Source organism: Varanus komodoensis, unplaced genomic scaffold, assembly GCF_004798865.1.
Source record: "Varanus komodoensis strain SLA01 unplaced genomic scaffold, ASM479886v1 scaffold30, whole genome shotgun sequence".
In the NCBI taxonomy this organism is placed as follows: Eukaryota; Metazoa; Chordata; class Lepidosauria; order Squamata; family Varanidae; genus Varanus; species Varanus komodoensis.
Window position 1 is genome coordinate 6689997 of NW_025335762.1, and position 26375 is coordinate 6716371.

Sequence of the window (26375 nt, forward strand, 5' to 3'; positions counted from 1 at the left end):
GCCTTTATTACCCTAACCTTGGCCTCACTTTATTTTTCAACCTAGTCACCTCCTAGCATTCTCCTTTTAACAGGTTAATAATCACCAATAACATGATCAGCAATAAAGAAGCAAAGGGAATTACTATTTAGTTCAGGCATCAGAAAGGGAATTTACAGAAAGCTATAACCCAAAGTTGCAGGTGAAATAAAGGCATCAAACCAAATTTCCCACTGCTTACATAAGTGAAAGTTTAATGGTTGCATTCACCCATGAGGTCTAATTACACAAGACTCTGCAGAGAGATATTTCAAGAAAACTAACCCCTCCTTTTCTCTTCCTAAATTCTGGGCATATAAAATAAGAATGATGCAGCAGGAAAAGCTCTAAGACAGAAGCCCGTGCTCATTTTCCTGGGATTAAGTCCCATTGTAGACATGTATGCGATTGCACTGTAGAGCTGAAATACTAGCCACACTTACCTAGGAGTAAGTTCCATTAAACTCTATAGGACTTCTTTCTGAGTAGTCCAATACAATTTATATCATTGCAATATAATAAAAATGTAAAAGTGTGTGTGTGTGCATCGACCTATCAAGATCTAGTCATAACTAAATGTCAATAAAATTGGAAAATAAGACATGTATTGTTGGAAATCTTGTTGCAGGAATACATTTTCCACTTAATTTGGGCAACGGTCCAATGATTTTTTATGTTTATTGGAAACAGCTGGAGTTGTTGGAGGACGGACTCCTGAACTGGGGGTGTGGGGGTGGTTCTGAGGATGCAAATTTCCTACCCAAAACACCTAAAGTTGCCCAGCCATCTATGTACAGGACCCTTGTACAATTAAAATTGTTTTCTAATTAAAGAAAAAGAAACCTCTGCCCAGGTTCTTGTATAGGATATCTGCCCCTTGTGTTTGGGCCCATGGGATAGGTGGGGATTTGCTGAGGTTATTACTCACTCCACTGCCCAATAAATGTCTCAGGTCTGATAATGGGACATCCCCCAGACTATCAGTTTTAGAGGTGTTAATATTCATGCTGAGGGCACCTTGCCCAGGCCTCTCAGGATCTAATGGTGATAAGGTGAAACTAAATCTCTATCAGCTTATGTGAAAGGCAAGTGAAGTTTATTCAGAAGAGACTGTGCATATAGGGGAGCAAAAGACCAGCCAAGCAAACGGCCGAGTGCAAGGCAAATATCCACTTAGATACATTTTAAATTTCTTGTGCATAATACAGACATGCCAATTCAGGAAAAGCTGCATTCCATCTTCTCCATGACAGACAAAGCCATCTGGGGGAAGACCCACCCCCCCAACCCTTGATCTCAGCCCCATCTCAAGCAGTATTCCTTTGTTATATCACCCTCCCACCACACTCTGTTCCATTTATTTATGCATTTATATGTCACCCAAAAGCCCAATACCGGTTATTATGATCCTTCAAACCATCTGCTATGTAACCTATACGTTCTTGAACAATGGGAGCAGCTTGTTTTCTTAAGAGCTTGCAGGGAAACCAAGGCACTGCCCCAACTCCTCATCATCCCAACAGACATAGTTGGGTGCACTCCAGACTTGGTGTTTCAAGCTGAAGATCTCAAAGTGGGGGACTTTGAATTGGTCCTTTGTCGTGGTCAGAACACCTCTCATTAGGTTTTAGGCTCACAGCAGTTTTTCCCTCTTCAAGTGTGGGGATGTTCCACCCCCAGAGGTTTAATGGGTCTAGACTAGACTATTCTCAAACAGCACTGATGGGGAAGGGGGCAGTTTAGGCTGCTAAGTCCAGCTCTCCTATTGAAACTGATTAATCTGTGGAATTCATAAATTACCCAGTTTGCTGCCATAATTGCTTCCAAGTGTGCTCCCTCTGGAGTTGAGCTCATAAATTTTCAGAGCTAAAAGTGATTAAACCAAATAGGTTTTAATGTAGATGGTAGAAGGCACCTCCCAGACGCAATGGAGCATGGCTACATGGCTAAGCTCAGGTACATGCATGGGTGGCAAAAGTGGCACAGAAAAATGATCTTTCTGTCGTATCTTCTGTATGATGCCCAGGGCTGTCTGGGGCTCATACCGAAAGCCTTTGAGGAGAGAAAGAAAATCCCTAGATAAATTGGTTCATGGCACACCAAACATTGTCAACAGTTTTTGTCTGCTGTCTCCTTCCCCTCTACACACACGCTTATTATCACAACACACATATTACATTTGCAAAATTGTATATCAGTTATTCTACTGCTATGCCCCCAACAACTTTTTTCCATCTGAAGTTCAGAAGATTGCTTCCTGGATGAAAAGTGTTTGTATCCTTAGGAATCTTTGAGATAGTCACTCAAGTCAGTGCAACATTTTCCAAATGTGGAACTCAATCCTTTTCAATGCCTGATGGAAAACTAGCATTGAGATGTATGACGTTCACATCCATCAGGACATGGAAGACTGAATGACCTCATTTTGAGTTAAGACTAGTTACTTCTCCCAAGTGCTCGCAAACATGAAGATCTCAAGGGCAAGCACCAAGCAAAATGGCTGATTGCAGTAGCAGCAACCTGAACTGGGCTTGATGTGAGGTCAGCAAGTGAAATGCACTAAAATTCAGATTCTGACTGGGCATTTCAAATTGACTTGACCTCAGCTGACTGAACTGGAACACACGATCACATCAAGTCAGATGTAGTCAACCATGGAAGAATTCTTCAAATGGATTTCTCTTTAAACCACCCAAACCAGTCAAATTAATCAGGAAAGGTCGTGATTTCTGATATGCAACACACCGAAAGAAGCAAAATCATTCAACTGGAAGAAAAGAAAGCATCTCCAATTCACCTGAAACTAGAGATGAGTAAGCTCTCTTTAAATAACCCCAAAAATATCCATTTTTCAGTTGGAGGAACCTCTGGAAAAACAGTTCTGAGCCAGTCTGGGAGCTTGCAAAATAATCCCAACCACCCTTACAGAAATGGCTTTTCTAAGAGTCACCCTCCAAATCAAGCACCCTCTCCTAGGGATGAGTGAGGGATATGATGCAGGGAGGACTGAACATCCTATGGATGTCTGAGTTTTGTTTGCTCAGAATCTAATTCATCAGTCCTGTACTGGCTTTGGTGCAAGTCAAGCCAACTCATGGACTTCCATCTATATGATTTTTCTGATGTTGCACAAAGTGCATTAATGTGCTATTCTCTCTATTCATGAAGTTGGCCTCATAAACTAGCTAGCAGAATACCAGAGCAAAAAGCCAACACATCATAAGCTTCTCTCTCCACCACTAATTGCTTGAAAGGTAAATGAGGAGAAGGGGTGTTAAGGAACAGGCTTGCTGGGAGGTCTTTTGAGGACAACAGATATGGGGTGGGGGAAACCTCCCCCCAGCCTTGGATTTTGTTCTATCTCAGAGGAGAACTTGATGATATTGAAAGAAAGCTTCTGGTTTGAGGTGAGATTTTACAAGCACTTCAAGTATCTCATTCTTGCTTGGTACAACTTTACTTGATGCTCCTTTCCAGAATCCTGGGAGGACTCTACAGCTGCCATCCCTAAACCAAGCCTGCACTGCACAGATGACAGCACCCACAACCTGGCACCAGCTCCATTCATTGGGTTAGGGGAAACTGGGGAATCCACCAGTGAGCAAGACTCATCTACAAGGAATCCTGCCTTTCAGGCTTCCTGTTTTCTTGCAACTTTCCTGCTGCTTTTCACATTACCTTATCTTGCAGGGACTGGAATTGTGGTGGTTTCTTCCACAGTATCAACCACAGAGCAGTCTCCTTCATCCATTCTTTGATAAAGAATGTGTCACCCTGTAGCTGAAGCAGTTGGGACAATGTGCAGAAATGCAAATGAAAACACAATGATATCCAGTTAAATACAATGAAAAAACACTGATTGGCCATAAACATGGTTTAATATAGAGAAGACTAAAATAGCCAAAAGAACAAATACTACAAAGATTGCTAAAAGGAAGTATTCAAAAAGACTGAAAATAGCTCTAATATAAAACTTACATTTGGGTAATAGATTGTCCAGCAAGATGAAAGCATTGAGAGGATTTAAAAAAAAAGAACTTGGCCTTTTTGGTGTTGAAGAACCAGCTAAGGAAGTACCAGGTGGACCTTTCTGGGAAGGCCATTCCACAACTGGGGAGCTGCCACTGAAAAGGCATGGTCACAAGCAGCTATTTCCTGAATATCACCATCCATAGTCACTTGCAACAGGAGCTATACTGGGAATATCCTTGCATGGAGGCCGTGGAGATCTTCTGCTGGGATTTAACACACATGGTCAGAGAACAGAACAAGCCCTGGCTTTGCATTCACATAAACACACACAGCACTTAGAAAAGAAAGTTTATTCCTCTGAAAAATAGGGATCATACGCAAGCTTTTAACCCAATGTTGTCCAGACAGCAAATATTCCTGTTGCATCCCAATCTTACTCTATCTTTTCAAAGAGAGAAAGCACATCTACCTAACAGAGAGACTAATGGACCTGGGGGAGTCTATTACCTGTCCTGCAGCAGGAGAACTTCAGAGCTTGTACGTCCTGAGTGCACTTGCAGAGGGAAGAGGGAGAGTATCCTTTCTAAGCCCCTGATATTTATATTATTCCTCTCTGAATTTCCAATTATGCTTATGCTTATTTATATATTTAAAACTTTACTAGACCATCCCTTACTGTGGTCTCAGGACAGTTTAACAATGAAATATAAAATAAAACACAGTGTCCTAATAAAATTTCCAAACAGCTATAAAACCCCCATTAAAATAATCAAATCTTAAAACACTGGGGAAATAAAAAGGTTTTAGTCTGGTTATTACTTTGCATTTACTTGCCACTCCTTTTCCTCTTCTGAGGAGTCCAGGATGGCTTACCTATCTCCATTTTATCCTCACAGCAACCCTGTGAGGAATGTTGGGCTGAGAGTCAGTGACTGGCCCAAAGTCAACCGACAAGTTTCATGGGAACTGGAACCTAGATCTTCCAGCTCCCCAGTCTGACACTGTATCCACCATGCATCTTGCAATACTTAAACAGTCCAACGTACCCAACAGGTAGCATACTGGGGATGGGAAGATTAGCTGAACCTAGTAATATCAATGTGTATGACTGTTAGCCTTTGTGCTGTTATAGGACTTTCAGTCAGCCTGGGGCTCCTCTCTGAGACTTGTTCAAACAAGGAGAGGTTGTATTCCTACGGTGCTTGTTGGAATGGAACCCATGATTTTGAAAGCTTCAGTCCAACTTAGTACTAACTGTGAAAGGAAAAGGAGGAATAATATTTCCAAACAATTAACCTTCCTATTGGCATTGGTGGGGGACACACACCTCGGCATGCTGAAGTAGCACAGCCAGAATGCTGGCATCTGGTGTAAAGGTAATTTCTCTTAACTCACACAACCAAAGAGCAGCAGGGAGACAACTGTATGGATGCATCTGTATTTTGAAAGTGTGTCTGGTCATTCAAAGCCTCCCACAAGTGGGAATACTGGCACCTGTGCAATGAACAGGGTTGGTGTTGAATCTCCCAGGAAAAGAAATTCTGCTGGCATGCAACTTCCACAGGATTTTACAAGAAAGACTTGAGCAGCGGCAGCCGGGCAAATTCTTCCTGCATAAATGTGTGCAGATTTGTGAGCTCAGGTAGCCTTCTTCCTGTTTTATTCCTCTTGCGTTGGGAGGGAAACACACAATTTTACTATAAACTGACCATTTCTGCAGAGTTAATTCAGTGTTTGCTTAATACTGTGAAAGTCCAAATTCTTTCTTCCTCTTCAACCTCACATCTTCCTCCAGGAAACACAAAGCAGTTTAAATATTAGAGAAGCATATCTGATATGCTTCTGAATCTTGAACAATACTGAATTTCACTGATTTAGACAGATTTAAGAGATAGCCAAATTGAAGTGGAACTCATCCAGAGGAGCATAATTTGACCTGGAAAACTCCAGGAACAGGGAGAGTGGAGACTTCTATACATTTTTTTCCAAGATCACCAAATACCAAAAACACCCAGCTGAGAAACATGAGGAGGGAGAGGAATGTAGATTTGTCACTAGCTTTAATAACTGTGAATGGTTTTAACAGGGCTCTCCAATCCCAGGATTTTGCAGAAGGGGTGTTAAACAAGTGTGATGTACACAAGGACTGAGCTTGTGACCAGTGTGTGCTACTAGTTCTCTCTTATAGCAACCAGAATATTGAAGAGGCTTGTTCAAGTCTGTGCAAAAGGCAGGTTGTTTACCCGTAATTGTTATAAGACTACTAAGGCAAACAGACAAATGATGGTCAATGAAAGGCATAAAGATTTGTATTCCTAAACTGATGTTCCAACTTGGACACAGGTAAGAGCAGATTACCCCCATGTAATTCTGAGTCCAATGGAACTGTTTCATGATTTGGGGTCCAAACCAAGTGCTTCTGATCAATCCACACACTGATCAAACAAGGTCCCTAGAGGTCCTCCATCCAAGCAATTAGTGCATAATTGGAATAAACCTATAGCCCTATTCAATGAGCAGGGATGGCTATATGAGATCCACTTCCATTCCTATCCTCCACTGTACTGCAAAGAGGCTGCTCTTCTTGTCTCTTTTGCAACTTAGAACCTTGATTTTCCAGGTCTAAATCATGGAGGGAAACTGCTTAAGTAATGACTTCAGGCAGGCAACTTAAGTAAAGATTTCAGGCAGTTAGGTGAAAATTTAGTCTCAGTTTGGTTTTGATAGGAATTAAGCAAAATAAGTAAAACTCCCCATATTCAGAACAAAAAGAATGCCAGCTTTCAAAAAATGCATGTACTAGACACCTGAACAGGTAGGTTCATCCATTCAGGCCAAGGATGTTCAGTGCTTAGCTCTTTTAAGTCTGGAAATCAGATATAGGTACAGTGGGTAGCTATGATTATCTCCTCACTGGGAATAGGTATACCTATTAAACTTAGCTGTGGCAGATGGGTCAGGATTTCCTTTTTTCATTGCATTTTTAAATAATCATTTGGCAAAATCCACTAAGTTCATTATATTTGAGTGAGAAAGATGTGTAAACATGTAAATACAGTAGAAAGTGAAAATCTCAGATTTGTCCTTCCCTAATTCCTTCCCCTCCAAAATCCTCACCGAAAAATTCAGAAGAGTAACAAGGACTGCAAAGTTAGAGCATTTGACTGCATGTTTCCTCATGATTCTAATTTTATGAGAGATATTAAAAGCTGATCAGGGTGAAAGTTAATACCAATAAGCTATCCCTTAATGTGATGCTGAGAGTTGAACCAAAAGTATCATGGACAGTGCCTTTCTGCTTTTGCTTAGCTTGACCCCACAAGCTGGGACTTGTCCAAAAGTATTGACTGATGAGGGGCAAGTCTAAGAAGAATTGCATAATACTGTAAGGGGCAAAGTACACATTACAAGAAAATGCATCAGAAAGTTATGATGGGCATGTTAAAAAAAAGAAATGCCATCCCTAAATACCATCCAAGAAATCCTCCACAGTTGATTTTGCTTTGAGTAACTAAACATTGCACTTTCACTTTCCTTATTTTGCTTTGCTTTTCTTTGCTTTGCCTAAATAAAATTATGGAAGGTTCCATTCTCAATTAAATATTATGCAAAGGCACTTTAGTGCCCAATAGAAGCAAATGTGTAATTATATAGGCAACCAATCTGCCAATGTTGAGTTGCTGCATGATACACAGTTCTATAGTATCTGTAATTAATTCTCTCACCATGGAAAAAAGTCATCCTATAAATGCTTAGTGAAGAAAAATATCTTACTTTGTAATATGAAATTGTAAAGCTATGGACACAGTAGTCATCTTCCGTAGCCAACTGTAGTCTATAGATTTCCTTATCTGTCTGCCCATGCATGATCTAGATGTGTTGAATATTTATACTAGCATCACAGAGACTCAAAAGAGAAACAGGAGGAACAGAATTTAATAGGAAGTTGCAAGTAAACAGAAGAGCTGGAGAAAATTGGTGTGCAGGCACTCTTTGTAGGTCTCCTTTCTCTTGGGGCATTAGCAGACACCCATGCCTTCCCTTCTCCCATCCCACTATCCAAACAAAATGCTAAGTAACTGTGAGCCAATCTGTCCATTTCAGTTTCCCTTGGTTTTACATTTCTTTTTCTGTCTTAAATTTGGTTCATCTTAATTTTTGAGATTTCTAGTCATGAGTATAATTCATCATCTTCAAGATTTAAACAAAAGAAAAATTGCATGAAAATTCATGAGTATTTTTGCTAAAATCGCTTATGATGTGTGCATTTCACCTAATAGACATATTTACAAGCAATGTTCCTAACACGATGTCTTTGAAGGTCACCTTCCCTAATATAATATTGTGATTGGAGAGATCCATTCCAACATTTGGAGAAGTGCAAATTTTGAAGGATACTCAAATGGGAATTTCAAAGTATGAACTTTGATAAATTTGCAGACTTCTGTGTGCAACACTGGATCCAAGGTGGACCGACCCTACTCAGAGGCAGAGTGAGGCCATCACTTCAGGCGTCAGATGTCGGGAGGCATCAAAAGAGAGGGGAGCGTGCTCTGCTCTCCTTGAACAAGTCTGCTGCCTTCAGGTGCAATGAAAGAGTTGACCCATCCACAGCACTGAAGAAATATTCAAATGCCAGTTTTGTACATGGAAGAGGAGCCAGAGACATCTTGTTCTTTGCCTCAGGCAGCAAAATATCTCAAGCAAGCTCTGGCTCCAAGTCAGAAGCAGCAAACTTCAAGTGATATGAAAACTTCTGTGGCCCATTAAAGAAACATTGGTGTATTTATATTTAATGTTCGCAGATGTACGATGGAGTCTCAACAAGACCCCATGGCCACAAGGTCAATCTCATCAGGATGTGGCACTCCCATGCCATTCTATGTCCGTTAGCATTCTCTCCAAAAGTAAGCAGCATCTTTCTTCTTCAACATAGTGTTAAAAAGGAGTGATCCGCAAAAAAGAGGAAAACTATTCTTTCTGGTGCTCCACCTGAATGTGTGGCTGAAAGAGGGCACTCTTGTTGCAGCGCATCCGTCCAGATAGCCTGGTTTTTAAGCACTCTCCCTGGGTGACAAAGCCAGCACTGATCCAAGCCAAATCTCTCCCTGGCTTCTGCACAGACCAGAGCATTTAGAAATGTGCAGAGTGGAGCTAATTAATGGTCAGATCAGCTTATTTTTAATTGTTTGGGGCTGGGTCTCTGGGACGGGGACATTGGTGGCTGAATATCATTAGTTCCCCTAATGCCCTCTGGCAGATCACAGACCAGTTTTAATAGTCTCCTAATTGCTCCTATGCTCTTTGCATCCCATTCTGGAAAATAGCCTTGGACTTTAGTGCTGGCTGACAGCTATACTGGAACATATTGTGAAATCTTAGGCACAGAACTCAGTCATGGACAGATGGCTGAGATTCTTCCTTTATTTGCTGTGCAAATGAACCAGATTCCAAATGAAGCAGATTTTCTTGTTGCAAGTTATCTGGCTTGCTTCATCCTTCTCTCCACACCACCAAACTCATGTGTACACAGCAAGGGCTCTGGTAGAAGCATGGAGGTGTTAGTTTATTGTTTTGTGTCTCTATTTTCCAACAGCCACATCTCTCTGGGTAGTTTACAGCAGAAGAGGTGGAACACCCTGCATCCAGTCAGAAAAACCACCCACCCAGTCTTGTCTGGATTGTTGCTGCCAGGCATGGTTTAGCACATCCACAGCTACCCCTCCTGGATATGAAAAGGAGAATTTGAGATTTGTGCCATCAACATGCAGATGTTAATGCACTCCAAAACTCCAGATGTCCCCACTCATAACAGTTTCACATAGCTGTTAAATAACATGGGGGGACAAGAATGGCCCATGGGTAACTGCATACTGGAAAGTTCAAGGAGCCAAAAAGCATCACACCATCTGCAGCCAACAATCCAGGGAGTGGCAGACCCTCTGCAATGCAGTACTCCCCACTCCCAAGTCATCCAGTTGCCCCGGAAAGTTGATGGCACTGAAAGCCATCGAGAGATCCAGGAGTATCAACCCAGTCACACTCCCCCATCTTTCTCCTTGTGAATTATACAATTTGACAGAAGCTGTTTCCATGCCAAGCCTGGCCTGAATCCCAACAAAAATGGCTCTAGATAATCAGTCTTATTCAGGAGTACATGGAGCTGGTTGGTCACCACCCACTCACAGACCTTCGCCAGGAAAGGGATGTTCCCTACTGAACTAAATGTACCAAAATTTTTCCCAGGCTATAAATGATTTCTTCAACAGTAGCCCCATCACTGCTTGCTTCAGTCAGCATGAAACCACTCCCTCTCATGCAAGTGCCTCCATGCCCACCCACCCCCAGTTGTTCTTTCAATTTATAAGCCAAGAGGGAGCAAGGGCCCAGGATGGATGAACCTGTCTGAGCACCTTGTCAACATTCTCAAGCTGGATCCAGGCAAACTGAACCAGGCTGAGCTCTGGCTATCCCATCAAGTTCAAATACTATAACATTGGAGTCTAAGGCCTGACAGGTGCAAGAGACTGTATCCTGGAAGTGACTAGCAAATAAAAGGCAGAAAGCTGAAAGAAACAGATCCAGAGTATGCCCTGCTGCATGTATTGGGCTGATGACAGGCTGGGCCAGTCCTGCGATTGTCACAGGCCCATGGAATCTTGAACTGTTGCACCTGGGATGCCTTTAGTGTGGATGCTAACATTGCCCAGGACCAGCAGCCTGGGGGATATCAACATTGCTACAGAGAGTGCCTTTGTCAGCTCAGGTAGGCAAGCCGCAGGGTCACAGTATGTCCACAGGAGCCCCACTCTGCCCTGCTGGCCCAACACATGATGTAACACTGTAGACTAGAAATCAGACAGACTAGCCTGGAGGGAAAGATAGAATTCTGACAGTCTGTGACAATCCTGCCAATCTAATGTTATGCCGAGTTCCCTGGTGGGCACGGCTGGGAGAGGCCAACTCCCCACTGGTTGGCCGGATCATCCGCTATTAAATAAAGGAGGCCTTATTGTGCATCAACCTGGCAGCAGCATCTGGAGATCCAAGGCAGGGTGGAATCCTGACCTCCAGTTGTAAGAATGGTGCAGCCATTAACTTTCTGTGCTGCGTTCCCCTTACCTGGCTAGTCCTCCATTTCCCTCCACCTGCCTCTGAATTAGTTGCCTCCGTCATATTCCCACCACCACCACTTATTCTATAAGAGCATGATGCTGTTAGATTTTAAACAAATCTAATAAATAATAAAATCTAATATATAAAGTCCTTCATGGCTTGGGCCCTCCATACTTGATGGAATATCTCTCTCAGCTGCTACCTGGCTGGGCACAACAATCACGATCTGGGACCTGCCTGCAGGTGCCATATGCAAAAGAGGCTCAATTGGAGGGCCTTCTCAGTGGCAGCACCCCGGTTATGGAACAAGCTCCCTGCTGAAGCCTGCTTGGTGCCAGCTCAGCTTTCCTTCTTCAGCAGGTTAAGACTGTCCTCTGTTTAATCAGCTCTAATTAATACATGGGGGTGGCATGTCAGCTGTTGAACAGGCCTTGTTCTTTTAATCTGTGCTCACTCATATTTATTTGTATTTATTTATTTTTCGATTTATCTCCTGCCTTTTTCCTACAAAAGGCTCAAGGCAGCTAACATCTCCTCCTCCATCTTATCCCCACAACAACAACCCTGTGAAGTAGGTTGGGCTGAGAGTCTGTGACTGGCCCAAAGTCACCCAGTTGGCTCCATGGCTGAGCAGGGACTAGAACCCAGATCGTCTGAGTCCCGGTCCCATGCTCTTAACCACTACACCACACTGGCTCTGATATGGTTGTTATATTCAACTTCAGGTTTGACTGTTAATTTTGCAGTGCATTTTAATGATATTTTTAATTGCTATCTGCATTTTATATTTATTTACAAATTTTGTTTCTTTACTGCCCATAGACGAAGCTCTCCAGGCAATCTATAGCAGCCCATAAAATACAATTTGAATACGCAGCCTACCATTTGGATCTGGTTCTTAGTTGAGTAAGTAAGCAAAGTGCATTCAGGATGTGCTTCAGGAGTTCGCCCATATAGACCTATTTATTCGTTTGTATTCAGGCCATATACCCAAATGTTGTTGTTGTAGTTGTTTTTCCGCTGGTGGGTCTGGTTTCAAAAATCTCAGGGAATTTATCTGATGCAAGTGCTCCTGCTTTATTTATAGGATCATTCCAGTTCTTATTTCTACACCCAGCTCATCCATCCTAGTCTTCGTCATCCAGAAAGACAATGTCATTGTTCACAGAAGGCCACAAAATTTGTCCCCATTAACAAATAGCTGTGCTGTAAGACAGAGGTTCATGTATAAAACAGTAAAATGTGAGTCCAAGTGCCTAGCATGGAGCAGGTATATCATGACAGAATGTTAAAATTCATTATTCAGCATGCCACAGAAGATGGTGACATACTGAAGTGACAATTTATACTGTATTTACCTTGTGCTGGGGAAGCTGCTATTAATACAGTCTTGTCAGATTAAGAAATATGGCTCACCAGGAAATGAGCCACTGAGATGAAATTGCTGAAGCATTCAACCCTCTGTCACCATGGTCCCTGTTAGCCATCAGGAGCAGCTGCCCAAAGTCCCTGATTAATTCCTTTGTTTGTGTTTTATTCATTTGATGTTATACGCTGCTATCGCATCCTGATGATTTGTTGCTAATATGTTCTAATTGTAGCATAGAATCTGGATGCTCATATATTTTGTATGCTGTAATTTCTGGGTTCAACTTGTTTCTGGTTTTTAAGCCATCAGCTTCTGGGGAACAGTGGGAATTTAAAGTCACTTTGGTTGTGATGAACATGTGCAGATATTCAGGACAAGAAATTTGAAACTAAGAAAAAAAAGAATAAGAAAATGAAAATGGTATCCTGTAAGGAGCCGAGTTTCCTCCTTTGCACATTCAAAAGCCATGGATCATTTTCCTTGCAAAGCATACTTTATTGCCCAAAAAAACACAAAATGCCCAAAATGAATTTCTGAGCATGCACAGAGTGGTTTGTTGAAGCCAATCCAGTATTTACCTCTAGGAACTCTCCTTATGAATGTATCTGGGCCCCATCCCTTCTGCAGGGGCCTTCTGAAAGCAAGCACAGCTCCTCTTCATGCGCCAATCCTCTAATCGGTCTGTTGCTGACCCTGTCATGGAGTCAAGAGCCAGAGCTGCTCTCTCTGTGTCTGAGAAATTTCCCTGCTCTGAGTCCCTTCCACCGACTGTACATCTTGGTTATTCCCAGAGATGGCCTGCCCACCTGGGGAGTCTGGCCTTGAGATGAGAGTCTTCCCTTGCCTCATCTCAGCATCTTGGGATGGCCCACATTCCTTCTGATTCTGATTCCTCGGAAGCCCAGTTAGCACCGCTTGTGCACCCAAAGCAGCCATCTTTCTCACTCCCAACATATACTTACCATCACTTGCTCCTGAGTAGCTTTGAGAAGGAAGAACATGGTGGGGAGAGGGGAGCAAAGAGGTGTTGAGGGATTGGAGAGCATACCTACTATGCAAAGTTTCAGGGAAGTATTAGCCCTTGGAGCCCCACCTTCCACCTCCTTTTGGTCTCCTGCTCTGCTTCTAAGCAGTGTAGGTTTTTCTGGAGAAGGAATTTTGGTTCCTAGTTTGGATGGGCCATGGGCATTGACTGGATTTTGCCTACTGTCCACTTGGAGCTTCATATTTGGTCAATTTTGATAGGTACTCAGGCAAGTTTGATCACATATTTACACAGAGGTGCAGGAATATTTAATGGGATTAAGGCTGCTGAGCATCTAGTGGAAATTGAAGGTGATTGGTGATCCCTAAGGATTTCCTTTCATCATCATCCTCTCCATACTATTAAATTTGGAGGTGGCAGAGAGGTAAGAATTTCAGTTTGGTTTTTGTATGAAATTGCCAAAATTTGTAAGAGTCTTCGCATTTGGCAGACAAACAACTTACGATTTCTTAAAAATTAAGCATAGAAGTAAAAAGAAGCTGTCGGGTTTATCTATCCCTATTGGACAAGATCTGAATAAAGAAAAGATGGAATTCAATCAATTAATCAATCATTCGAGATGGTTTCAAACCAGGACTGGCACTCAAATAAATTTTAGTTAGTTTGCAGTGTCAACTTATTCTACGTTTTCAGTAAAGAAGTAATGTCTAACTGATTTTAATGGGTCTTACTTCCAGGAAAATGGAACCTATCAATCAATTAATCAGCCCACCTGGTCTAACAGAAAAATTAATTCCAAAACACAAAAGCACACACTGCGTATAGGCATAGTGTTTACCTTGCAGCCAGTAACAGTACAAAAGAGGGGCAGTTTCTTTTTAAAGTAATGCTGTTTTTCAGTTTGCATTTGCACTTTCTATAACTACCATTATTATTCTGCTGACCAATTAGCTGGGTACAGAGGATCACAGGATGTTCTGGATTCCCAGATCCAAGACTGGAAAGAAGCTGGGGATTTGCTGTCAGATAAGCTATAAAACCAACTCAAAGAAGGAGTAAGATGTACATTTCAGGGGGTGGGGAAGGGAGGCAATCTCTTACGCACCTGAAGAACTGCAGCAGAAATTGGCTTTCTGGCTGATTTGCAATCAGCTCCACATCCGTTCCACCCTGGATTGGATGCTTGCAAACCTCCAGGTTCAGAGGTTCCCATTGCATTGCGCACTAAATGGCTTAACAGTACTATACGATGTAAAGGTATGACCCATTGAGTCCAAAGGGATTTACTTCCTCTTAACGGGATCCGGGATTGTACTAAATGGGAAGTGCATAAAAAGCAGGCAAGGCACAAATAGATGAGATGGGTGAGGAATAAAGCAAATCCACAGAAATTCCTTCTCTCTGACCATTATTCCTGCATGTGGCAAAATGCCCTCGTCTGCTACTTTGGACTGGCTTACTACTGAATCCACCTTTTGGCTGACTCATTCGCTCACACACAGAGTGTGGGGTGGAGGAAAGAATGAGACAATACCATTTGTAATTTGTTGCAAATTCTGACATAGGAGACCTTGGGAGCTTATTGTTCTCAGCCAGGACTAATTAGGCATCACAGGAGCTCACAAGGGAAATTATATTTTCTGCCATTTAGTGTGACATTGATGCTCCACTGACAGTACCAGCAAAACTTCCATTGACTTTGGAATGGAACCAAGTTTTTGTCCAGCGACACAGCCATTTACTGTTGTGCACAGGAATCTGGAGTGGATACCTACAGAGATAAGCTAAGGTATGACCACACACTCAAAATGTGTCTTAAGACCATTCCCAGAGGAAGAACACAAACCATTCATAAACATCCATAAATAAAGTTCCTTAAAATAATATAAATTAACAGTATAAATTAAGTCAAGTCGCCCTGGCCAAAGAATAAAATGAATAAATACTATTAACAATTAAAATGACATGTGAATAAAAAGGGTTGCCTTGTTCACCATGGAGTGTCAATAAAATCTGCACTGCAAAGGACTTTCTGGTGTTCTGGAGCCTAGAGCAGGAAAGGAAGCTTAGGTATCCCATTTATTTGTATGTTTATTTGTTTAATTTTTAGACTGCTCAGTAGCCGAGGCTATGCCACACTAAAATTTCAGCAAGATGCCATTCTTAAGCTTACTCATATGGTAAAGCCTCCTCTGTGGAACAGTTTTATTTACCAAAAGTGAATCAAGGATCATGGAATTCAGAAACATAGACATACAAATTCAGTGACCCTCCTCAACGTAGGACACAATAATGCAGAGTCTCTGTGACATCATGGCAGATTAGCCCAACGGTATTATGCGAGGCCAAGGCAGCTGAGGTTGGGGGTGTGGCGGATGAGAGTCAACACGACTGTTGAGTCCATCATGCCAGACTTCTCTTCCCTTTTCTTGCTCTCATGTAGCTAACAAATCTTATTTTCTCTTTTCCTTGTTTTTTCAAGGAGCAACCTAATCAAAACACCGACAGAAGGATGGGATGAGTCAAGAGCCAGGTCTAAACCTGAAAGTAGGTTGGTAGACAGGTAGGTGTTCCATCCATAGCCATTGTTATAAAATGCTAAGGATGCCTGAAGGACCATGGCACTAGAAACATGTTTTATTATGGCACTGAATGATCTCCACTATGTGTGAATCATGCAACCAATCACAGACAGTAAATGCCCCCCATTTCTCCTCCTCCTTTTCTTTTTCATGCAATCAAATGATTCTCACACAACATTAAGAATATGCTGGATGTCATAAAAAATAATTCGCCATTTACAAAGCTTCTCATTTAGTTAAATCCGTTGCATTTCATCGACATCTGCACTTGGTGCATGCCTGTTACATCCCCTCCCACTGCCCTGAAAAGACGGCTTGAACTGTGCTCAACTTGTGATTTAGAGCTGTTCTACGACAGGAGCTGCCTGCAAGCAATTTTATCGCCATAGTGCCATCTGCTGGCGATATGCAGAACTGTATACATTAATTCTTTGGCTCCCCTTTAGTGGTAAGATGCCTTTCTTTTCAATGCAATGCCTGGGTGGATTAAGCTTAGAAACAAAATCAGATCAGATGTCCCACATAATCTGACCCCAATACAACCAATACAAAAAAGAAGGCCTAACCGAAATCCCTATAAAGCAGCAGAAGAGAAGGCAGAGAAAGGAAGCAGCGGCGGATGGGGGAAAATGAAAACTACATTGATGAGTGAATGAGATGAGACCAGATTTATCCCCATATCAAATTCTAGCTCTAGATTTATAAATCAAACAAATACAGTTACAATTTAACTTGATAGTCTTCAAATTAGGAAACTAGGAGCTTCAAGAAGAGCTGTAATTGTCAATATTTTTTCTTACCAGCCCTGTACCTTTTTCCCCACAGTAGCCAATTAGATGACTATGGGAAACCAAACACAGGTCAAGATCATAGACCTAATCTCTTGTACCTGGTTCCCTAGCAATTGGATTCATCAGTAATCTATCAGTTGATAGCAGTATTATTATTAATAATAACAACAAATCAGCTATGTCACTTCCTGCTTCAAAAATCAGACTTGCAGTGGGAAGTGACTTATCCACACAATACAGAAATCCATGATAAATAGAACAGGTAGAAGAAAAGAAATCCATATAGAGATTAACCAGCATGATGAGACAATCAAAATAAATACTGCAAAAATATAAACTATCACTATAGAAATTGTGATAACTGCATGCTACATGGAGTTTAACTGCATGCTACATGGAGACTTTTTTTATCTAATTTTGTTGGATGACCCCTGGGTCCAATATTTCCTCTGTCCACATGCAAAATCTTACAGCTCTAACATAGTCCTCATAGCTCACTATTTTTCATAAAATGAAATAGTCTCAAATCTACAAAGATCTTTTTAATAAACTTTTCTCATTGGGGAGTTGATCCATGAGCCTGACTGTTTTGGTTGCAAAGTAAATAAAAGAGTGGTCAAGGGAAAATGCACCAGCAATGGAGTAACACCAGGATCTACTGCCCAAATTAATAAGAGCACATTTTGTATACTCTAAAGGTGTCAGTGTACCCTACACACTGTCATATTTTTTTACCTGTTGACACAAAGATGCAGGATATTGGTAGCCATGAGGTCCACCAAGCCATGGGATTTTGCAGAGCTCTGATAAGGCCCACCATCGACACCTGCCTTACTCTCCCCCCTTACTTCCCCCATACACACTCAGGCCAGTTTCAAAGTGACCTGCGCACCTGCATCTACCTTTTTGAATCTCCCACCATGCCTTGGTACAATGCCACATTGGTTGGTCCTGGGCTGGTCCAAGATGTTTTGCTGCATGGGGCACTGGACAAGACGGCACGCCCTGCCACTAGAATCCAACTGCACCTAACCCCTTCTTCTGCACCTCTGAGGGGACTGCGCCAGCCACCCAACCTGGAAACAGCAAGCTAGCAAGGAGGTCTTGGGGGGCAGTGGTGGGGAGCTGCCTCTCGGCCACCAGCAATGGCTGCCCGAGGCAGATGCCTCGCTCTTAATAAAGGGACTGGCCCAGATGGTGGGCAAAGAACAGAGAGGCTAGTGCCCTCCTGCAAGCCCCAGCACGGCCCACTGCTATATGCTCAGACCCACCAAAGAGCACTTTGCCCAGGTCGCATCAAGCTGGAGTTAGTCATGCTCACCTGAGCGCACATTTTTCTCCTGCAATCACATAGACCAGCAATTTACTTTCTTTGTACATCATGGACTTGATCTCAGGAGACAAATTAGGTGTCAAGCGTCATATTGTAAGTGGAGCAGCAAGCACACTGGGTGAATATACACTTTTAGGACACAAACCTGAAAATGTCATTTCCCCAGCTGTTGTTTATCCTCATTTCTTTGACTGAGATAAAAGATTTCTTGTGAGCTGACACCATTTCATCTTGAGGTTTTTTCTGATGAAACATTTGCTCACTTAAAGGGCACTTATCAATAAAGGTGGCAGGGGGTAGAAATACAGCTGGGATTAACCATGCAGTTCTGGGAATGGCTGATTTGTTGTTGCTCTTGCCAGAAAGAAAAGAAAAGAAAAGAAAAGAAAAGAAAAGAAAAGAAAAGAAAAGGTGTGGGGGGAGACAAGACTTGGCAGTTTGTTTTTTGTAGGGATGGAAGTCTCTGTCTAATTCCATTCTGCGACACTTTCAAATTTGTCTAGCCTGGAGAAAAGAAGTTTAAGGAGAACCTTCAAATATATCTGAGTGGCTGTCCCAAGAGATCTTGCAGACCTGTTCTTTTGTTACCCCACAGGCGGGATGAAAACCAGTGGTGGGAAATTTCAGCCAGTATTAAGAGAAGCGGCTTAACACTAACGGCTATTTCATCATAGAATAGATTGCATCTGGGACACAACGGCAGAAGGAGCACCATGGGCTAGATAGCTGCACTGGGGTAAACATGCATCGACTCTTTATCAGGATTCTTGAAGCCAAGGAAGTCAGGGTCAAGGCTGGGGGGTTTTGATGCCAAGCTGCCTCTTGTCTGAACGCTCGTTTGTATCCCAGCTGAAATTAGAATACGCCAATGAAGTCTTATAGCTTTGCTTATAAGTGCAGAGTTCAGCCTTAACAAGAAATTTCTCAGTTTTGAGCGCACGTTCAAAGCCTTCCTTTGGCAGCTGTACTACTGCTTGTGTCCAGACTTGGTCTCTGTCAGTGGGGGTGCAGAGGTGTTGAAAGACTTTCTGCATGCTCCAGGGGCTGTAAAATGTACATTATTGTTGTCAGAGAAGGGAAAAGGCAGCATTCTTTGGGAAGTTACTTCCCTCACAAACACCTCATTCAAAGGACTGGGGAAAGCAACAAAATGAGCAATTAAATGTCTGGCCCAGAGAAAAATGTAGATTAGTGGTTCTAGCTTGCTGTATTGTCGGAGGAAAAAGCAGTAACCTTTCCTTTTGCTGCAGATTACCAGAGAATTCCTAAACTCCAGGAGCAAAAAGATGTAGAGATCTAATTAACCACAAGGCCAGAAGAGCAATTTTCCTCCGCTTCAGCTGAGGGTTTTCTTAACCTTATCCACAAACTAGGACAATTCATGAAGCTTAAAAAGAAAGGAGTTTCAAAGATAGCTTGGTAGTTCATATACTGCTACTTCCAAGACAGACAAAGTCAAAAAGGACAGCAAATGTACACAGAGAGACAGAAAGACAGACAGCACATGTATCAACCTTTTTTTTTTTTTTTTTTTGGACCCTGATTGTGATTACCCCAAAAGTGCTTTTCACATATAAATTGTAATTAAATCCCAAATGTTCATTTACAATAAGAAAGCAATCCCAAACTAAGGTTTGTTAAAAGTTGATGTCATCGAAACGTATTAAAACAACCAAACAAACGGCTTGTTCTATGGCAGATGTTTGCAGCCACCCTCTCTTCTGGGTCATCGTCCCTCTTGGCTGGCAAAAACAGAGAACGGTTGTATGGGCCAGTGAGGTGACTGCAAGGGAGAGATATCCAGCCATCTGAAAGGGTCAGTGGTGAGACTCCACTCCCAAAGGGGTCACTGCCCCCTGCCACCAGACTTGGAAGATCATAGCAAATGCAGGCCCAGGGCAAGGCCTTCTTTCCTGGGCAAGGTTCTTGAGCAGGTGGAGACAAAACAGCTTTCAGCACCATCAGATGAGCCTGAGTACTTTCTCAGTGTCAAGTTAAAACTACTCCCAGGCATTTCATGGCATACAATGACAGTTCTAATAAACCCAGATATTATAAAAATTGTTGATTATCTGCACTGGACAAGTGTGGGGAGAGGATCAGGGCTCTGGGAGCAGGATTTTAGAGGTACTGCAGGGACTGACAGGACTCCTACAGAGAGGGGCCAGGTATCAGGGAGGATGGGAGGGAGGAGGAGGCTGGGAACTCCAAGGAAAGGAAGAGGCGGGAAGGAGTTGAGGTGCATGTACACCAATGCTAGGAGCATGGGTAATAAGCAGTAAGAGCTTGAAGCTCTCCTGGGAATAAAGGGTATGATCTGGTGGGAATCACAGAAATTTGGTGGGATGAAAGGCAAGTTTAGAATGTGAACATAGAAAGGTATCACCTTTTTAGAAAGGACAGAAAGGGAAAGAGAGGTGGGGGCTTGGCTTTATACATCAGGGAAGGGATAGGATGCAGTGAGACAGAATGCAGCACAGATAGGGATTCGGTAGAGGCAGTCTGGGAGAAACTTAGGGGTTTTGACAGGGAAAGAGACCTGACAGTGGGGGTATGTTATCGCCCTCCGGGTCAACTTGAGACCCTGGATGATGTCCTGACAGGCCAAATTCTAAGGCTATCTTTGGAGAGAGACACAGTAATTATGAGAGATTTCAGTCTCCCGGATATTACTTGGAAGACTCACTCGGCAGTGACAGCCAGGTCACGTCGCTTCCTAGAAGCTACAGAGAGAGGGTTCTTCACACAGAGGGTCCGAGAGGCAACAAGGGGGAGAAACATCCTTGGTCTTGACCAACAGGGAGGAGCTGATAGATGAAGTACAGATTATTTATTTATTTAAAACATTTCTATGCCACCCCCATCACAACAAAGCCTCAGGCGGCTCACAACTGAAACAAACCAAACAAAATCATATAAAAAATTATACACTAAAATATTACAAGATTAGGGGAGCTCTGGATGCGAGTGATCACTCCATCCTTTGCTTTGAGATCAGGGGACCGGGGACGTGCAGCAGGTCGAGTACTAGAAGCTGAGACTTCAAGAGGGCCAACTTTGGCCAACTGAAAGCCAGACTGGGGAAAGTCTCCTGCGATAGGTTACTGGAAGGTAAGCGAGTTGAGGAGGGGTGGATGGCACTCAAAAGGGAGGTTTTGGAGGTGGAAGCCTTGATGATACCTCTAGTCAGTAAGGTGGGGAGGAGGAGGAGGAGAGTGCCGCCATGGATGTGAAAGGAGGTGGTTAGAGGGATTAGATGAAAGAGGAACCTCCGTAGGAAATGGGTACTGGGGCAAATAGACAAAAGGGTATACCGGGAGGAGGAGGCCCGTTGCAGGAGGATTTTTCGCAAGGCCAAGGCTGATTACAAGCTGAGACTTGCCAAGAATATAAAGAGCAACAAAAAGGGCTTCTTTCAGCATGTAAATAGAAAGAGGAAGGGGAGACAAGTGGTGGGACCACTAAATAAAGAGGAAGGAGATCCTGTGACTGATATGAGGGAACAGGCACAGATGCTAAATGACTATTTTGCCTCTGTGATCTCCCCAAAGCAGGACAGGGGATATCCACATAGGAGATTAGATGAGGCTGGAGACTTAGGGGCACAGATTAAAATCACCCCCGTTGAAGTCGAGGGGTTCCTCAGGGCATTGGACATTACAGAGGTGCCAGACCCTGATGGGTTACACCCAAGAGTACTTAGAGAGTTGGCAGGGGTTCTCTCACGCCCGCTGGCCTCCATTTTTGAGGCCTCGTGGAGAACGGGTGAAGTTCCAGAGGACTGGAGGGTAGCATCAGTGGTCCCAATTTTCAAAAAGGGTAGTAGAAGGGACATGGGGAATTATAGACCTGTTAGACTTATGTCCATTGTAGGAAAAACAATGGAAAGTCTCATAGTAGAGAGAGATCTAGTGATGCTAGATAGGGAAGGGAGGCTGACAACCACATAACATGGCATCCGCAAAAACAGATCCTACCAGACAAACCTTGTGGAATTCTATGACAAGGTTTCGAGATGGCTAGATGGAGGGGATGCAGTGGATGTTGTATACCTGGATTTCAGCAAGGCCTTTGACAAAGTGCCCCATGATATCCTGGTGGAGACACTGAGGAGTTTTAGGATACACCAAAACACTGTCCGGTGGATTAGGGCATGGTTGACTGACCGAAAGCAGAAGATAACCAACCATTAGTGGGGAATCATCGGGATGGCAGCCAGTGACAAGCGGGGTCCCCCAGGACTCTGTCCTGGGGCCGATCCTGTTTAATCTTTTCATTAATGACATGGAAGAAGGGGTGAACAGTCTGCTGATCTAATTCACAGATGACACTAAAACTGGAGCAGTGGCCACAACTGAGAAGCAGTTTCTCCAGATCCAAAAGGATCTGGACAGACTATGGAAGTGGGCAGGAGACAACAGGATGGCGTTCAATGTGGATAAGTGCAAGGTCTTGCACTTGGGGCATAGGAATAGCTGTCATAAGTACAGGTTAGGTGACAAGTGGCTGGAGAGCAGCACTTGTGAAAGGGACCTTGGGGTACTGGTTGACTGCAGGCTAAACATGAGTCAGCATTGTGATGTGGTGGCCAAGAGGGCGAACGTCACCCTTGGTTGCATAGCCAGAAGTGTGGCTTCTTGATCAAAAGAGGTATTACTACCACTCTATACAACTCTGGTGTGCCCGCAACTGGAGTATTGCGCTCAGTTTTGGGCCCTTCATTACAGGAAGGGTATAGCCAGGTTGGAGTCAGTGCATTGTAGGGCCACAAGGTTGGTTGCCGGTTTGCAGGGGATGGGGTATGAGGCGAGACTGAGGGAACTGGGTCTCTTCAGCCTGCAGAAGAGGAGACTCAGAGGGGATCTGTTGGCGACATACAGGTATGTGAGGGGATGTCACATGAAGATGGGTAGAGACCTGTTGTCCCCTGCAGAGGAAGGCAGGACACGCTCCAACGGAGCAAAGCTCAGGGAGCCAAGTTTCCATTTGGATGCCAGGAAGCACTTCCTGACAGTCAGGACCCCGAGGGTGTGGAATGGGCTTCGACGAGAGGTCATTGAGGCCCCATCGGTGTGGGTGTTCAAGGATAGGCTGGACGTGCACATGGTGGGCATGTTGTGAGTGGAGCCGGCTGGTGCCGGAGGTCAGACTAGATGGCCTGGGAGACCCCTTCTGACTCGCTCTGTTTCTATGTTTCTATGTTTTTCATGTTTAAACTTTCAGAGTTTGTATATTGGATACTGTATTTACTGCATCCATTTTTATTGTTTTATTTTGATAAATTTTGATAAATTCTTTAAACTTCCCAGAAAGCTTTGGCTATTGGGTGATATAAACATGAATTTAATGGCTGCTGACATTTGAACAGCTTCTGTCATTTTGAAGCAGAGATGTTGTGGTTTTAATTAATTAATTTTATGTGCTAATTATTGCAGCATTTGTTTGCCTCCTGCACTACCCTGAAGGGCAGCAGGGCCTGTGGAAGTGATGTATACATAAAGTAATCAGCTTTTTCTTGTATTTCTTCCGAGACAAAAACATTAAGAGAAATTCACCAATATTTTTGTTTAATCTAACATGTGAGTCAAATCCATCCCTCTCCACAACCCATTAATTCTCTTTGCCTCCTCTGTGCCCACCCATTTCATTATAGTTTGTGATGCCAACACTGGAGAGCTCTTGTAGGGGTGAGTATGATTAGCAAAGCTTTTCATGAGTCACATCTCATTATCATTTCCTGAGCTTATGGCTGCAGATATGGGCTTCATCTACAAATTGGACCATCACCAGATTTTTAAAAGCCCTGAGAACACTAGGACTTTATAAATAGTTTCACAGGGGGAAACATACAATTGGCTATGTTTGATTCCATGAAGAGCGTAGATGGTCCCTTATGTAGAGATGCAGATGGTTATCAGTGTTTCACTTGAATTCTGTCTCATTAAGATTAAAGCTTTTGTACATTTATCTGCTTAATGCAACATATTATAAACAAACAACATTAATGTAATAAACCTTCAGACTCTAACAATACATAACAGTCTCACAAAACTCAGAACAGGCAATAGTGTAGAATATGCATTCATACACATCCCAGTGTAGGGGGAAAGACGAACTGAAAATTCATAAATAACATTGAAAAAATGAAAAGTTCAACATCTCAAGTATCGATATATGGGCTGGAATGATTTTATTCTTCCATACTTGCATTTCTTCCAATTCTGGGAAGCAGTGCTCAAAACAAAACCTCTTCAGTTTCTCTGTGTTGAATATTCCTCTGATGTTAGTTCCTCTAGTGTGTGTTTTGCATGCATTTTCATTCTTTAATAAAGAGAAATTTGCTTTCAACAGCCTTACCTATGGTCTCTGAGACCTGGTAATTTAGTCAAAACAAGCCAATGTAATCATTTTCAACCACAGGAGCTTGTTTGATAAGCAGTGTGTATGGGGTATCATTTCCCTAATCCCCTTCCCAGGTGCAGTTTGCTATGTTATCTGAATCATGGTGACCTGATGATCCATGGCCTTTTGGTGGGTTACCTGAAGCTGATTCCCTGGTCCAACAAAACATGGTTCAGATGATATAACAAGTCACATCTACCTAGACAAATTATACCTGCATTTGCCACTGATTTAAACAGAGCTATCCTGGCTCATTCCAGCCTGCCAACTGTCCCTATCGCTTAGCTTTGTTGGTGTTTTTCCCCTTCGGTTGCTCATGGGATGCCATGTCCCTCCAACAACACCCTACCCAGTCGTTTGAGATTTTGGAAGGAAAGGGACTTCATTCAAAGCATGGGGAAAACACTTTTATCAAATGCTCCTGTGAAGGTCATAGTCCATAGTATGCAGTGACATGACGAAGTCTCTGATTAACATAATAAACTTGAATAGTTAGTTTCACCTTTGGTAATATTTCAGAACAACTTTACATTAAGGGTACACCTGCCATAAGTTCCACATTTCATATTTGTCTATTGAATGTTTGTTATGAGAGGAAAAGAAGCATCTCATTAATTATTATGAAGGCCAAATTCCGGACAAGATCTGTTCTTTTATAGCATATGGAACGATGCCTACCATTTTAGTATCATTAGCTTTTAGCAGACTCAGTCTGCGATCCAACAGTTGATCTATTAGGCACAATCTAATCGATTGGGGACTGAGATAATAAATGGCAATTGCAAGTATTTTGATTGTGTTGAAACAAGCCAACATATTTAGTCTGCTCTTGCAGAATTTCTGTCCCTGTTATCAATTAGGAAGCACTTTAGGAATGATGAGCAAATTTGCTGCATATGGCCGACACATTAAAAGATCATCCACAGTCATTCACTAGAAGAATCCACTGGTTACCAATGTGGGGTAATCATGGGGAAGAGAATTCCCTTGCTTACCAGTAACCATTGAAGACTGCGGTGGAGGAGAGCGCACCCCTGTGAGCACCATGTAAGGGTGCAGTTGCTGCTTGGCAATCCACTGTCATTGATGTCACCGGTCTACACCACCCAAGCAAGCAGCATCTAACCAATAAACAGCTGTGTGTTTGCTGACTTAGACAAAATAGATCAGCATTCCTCAAGACCTAGGATCAAAGAGTCAGGAGAGAAAATAATTCTGGATGATGCCACAAATTATTGCATGTTTTCAAATTCTTGCATATTTTAAGTTTAGTTTGAAACCAGAGGCCCACTGGAAACATGAGCTTGCAGAGCAATTTGAACAAGTTAATCAGGGACTCAAGCAGGACTATGGTTTCTATTCACCTTGTAAATATATTTGGTACACTATATGGTTTACAACTGTCATTTTAAGGGAATAGAAAGCTGACTGAAATCTACCTGTTGAGTGATCTTAAAGCTTCCAGTTCTTCTTACAGTATCCGACAGAGTGAGTTTTAGCACATGAAAAGCTAGGCTAACTTATTGAACTATCTGAACAACTAAAACTGTCTGTATTTGTGCTGTACTTAACCCTTGATGATTTAGGCTGTAATATCCTGCATTTACCTGGTAGTAACCCCCATTGAACACAGTGGGGCTTATTCCTGAGTAAACATGCATAGGATTTTGCTTTCAAGGGTACTTTCCATCAGTATATACTGCCAACAAGATTTGAACCTGGAGCTGCTGTATGCCAAATCAGATCACTGGCCTTGGAGCCCAGGACCAGCATGGCAGAAAGTCTCAGGAAGAGGTGTGCCTTCCCT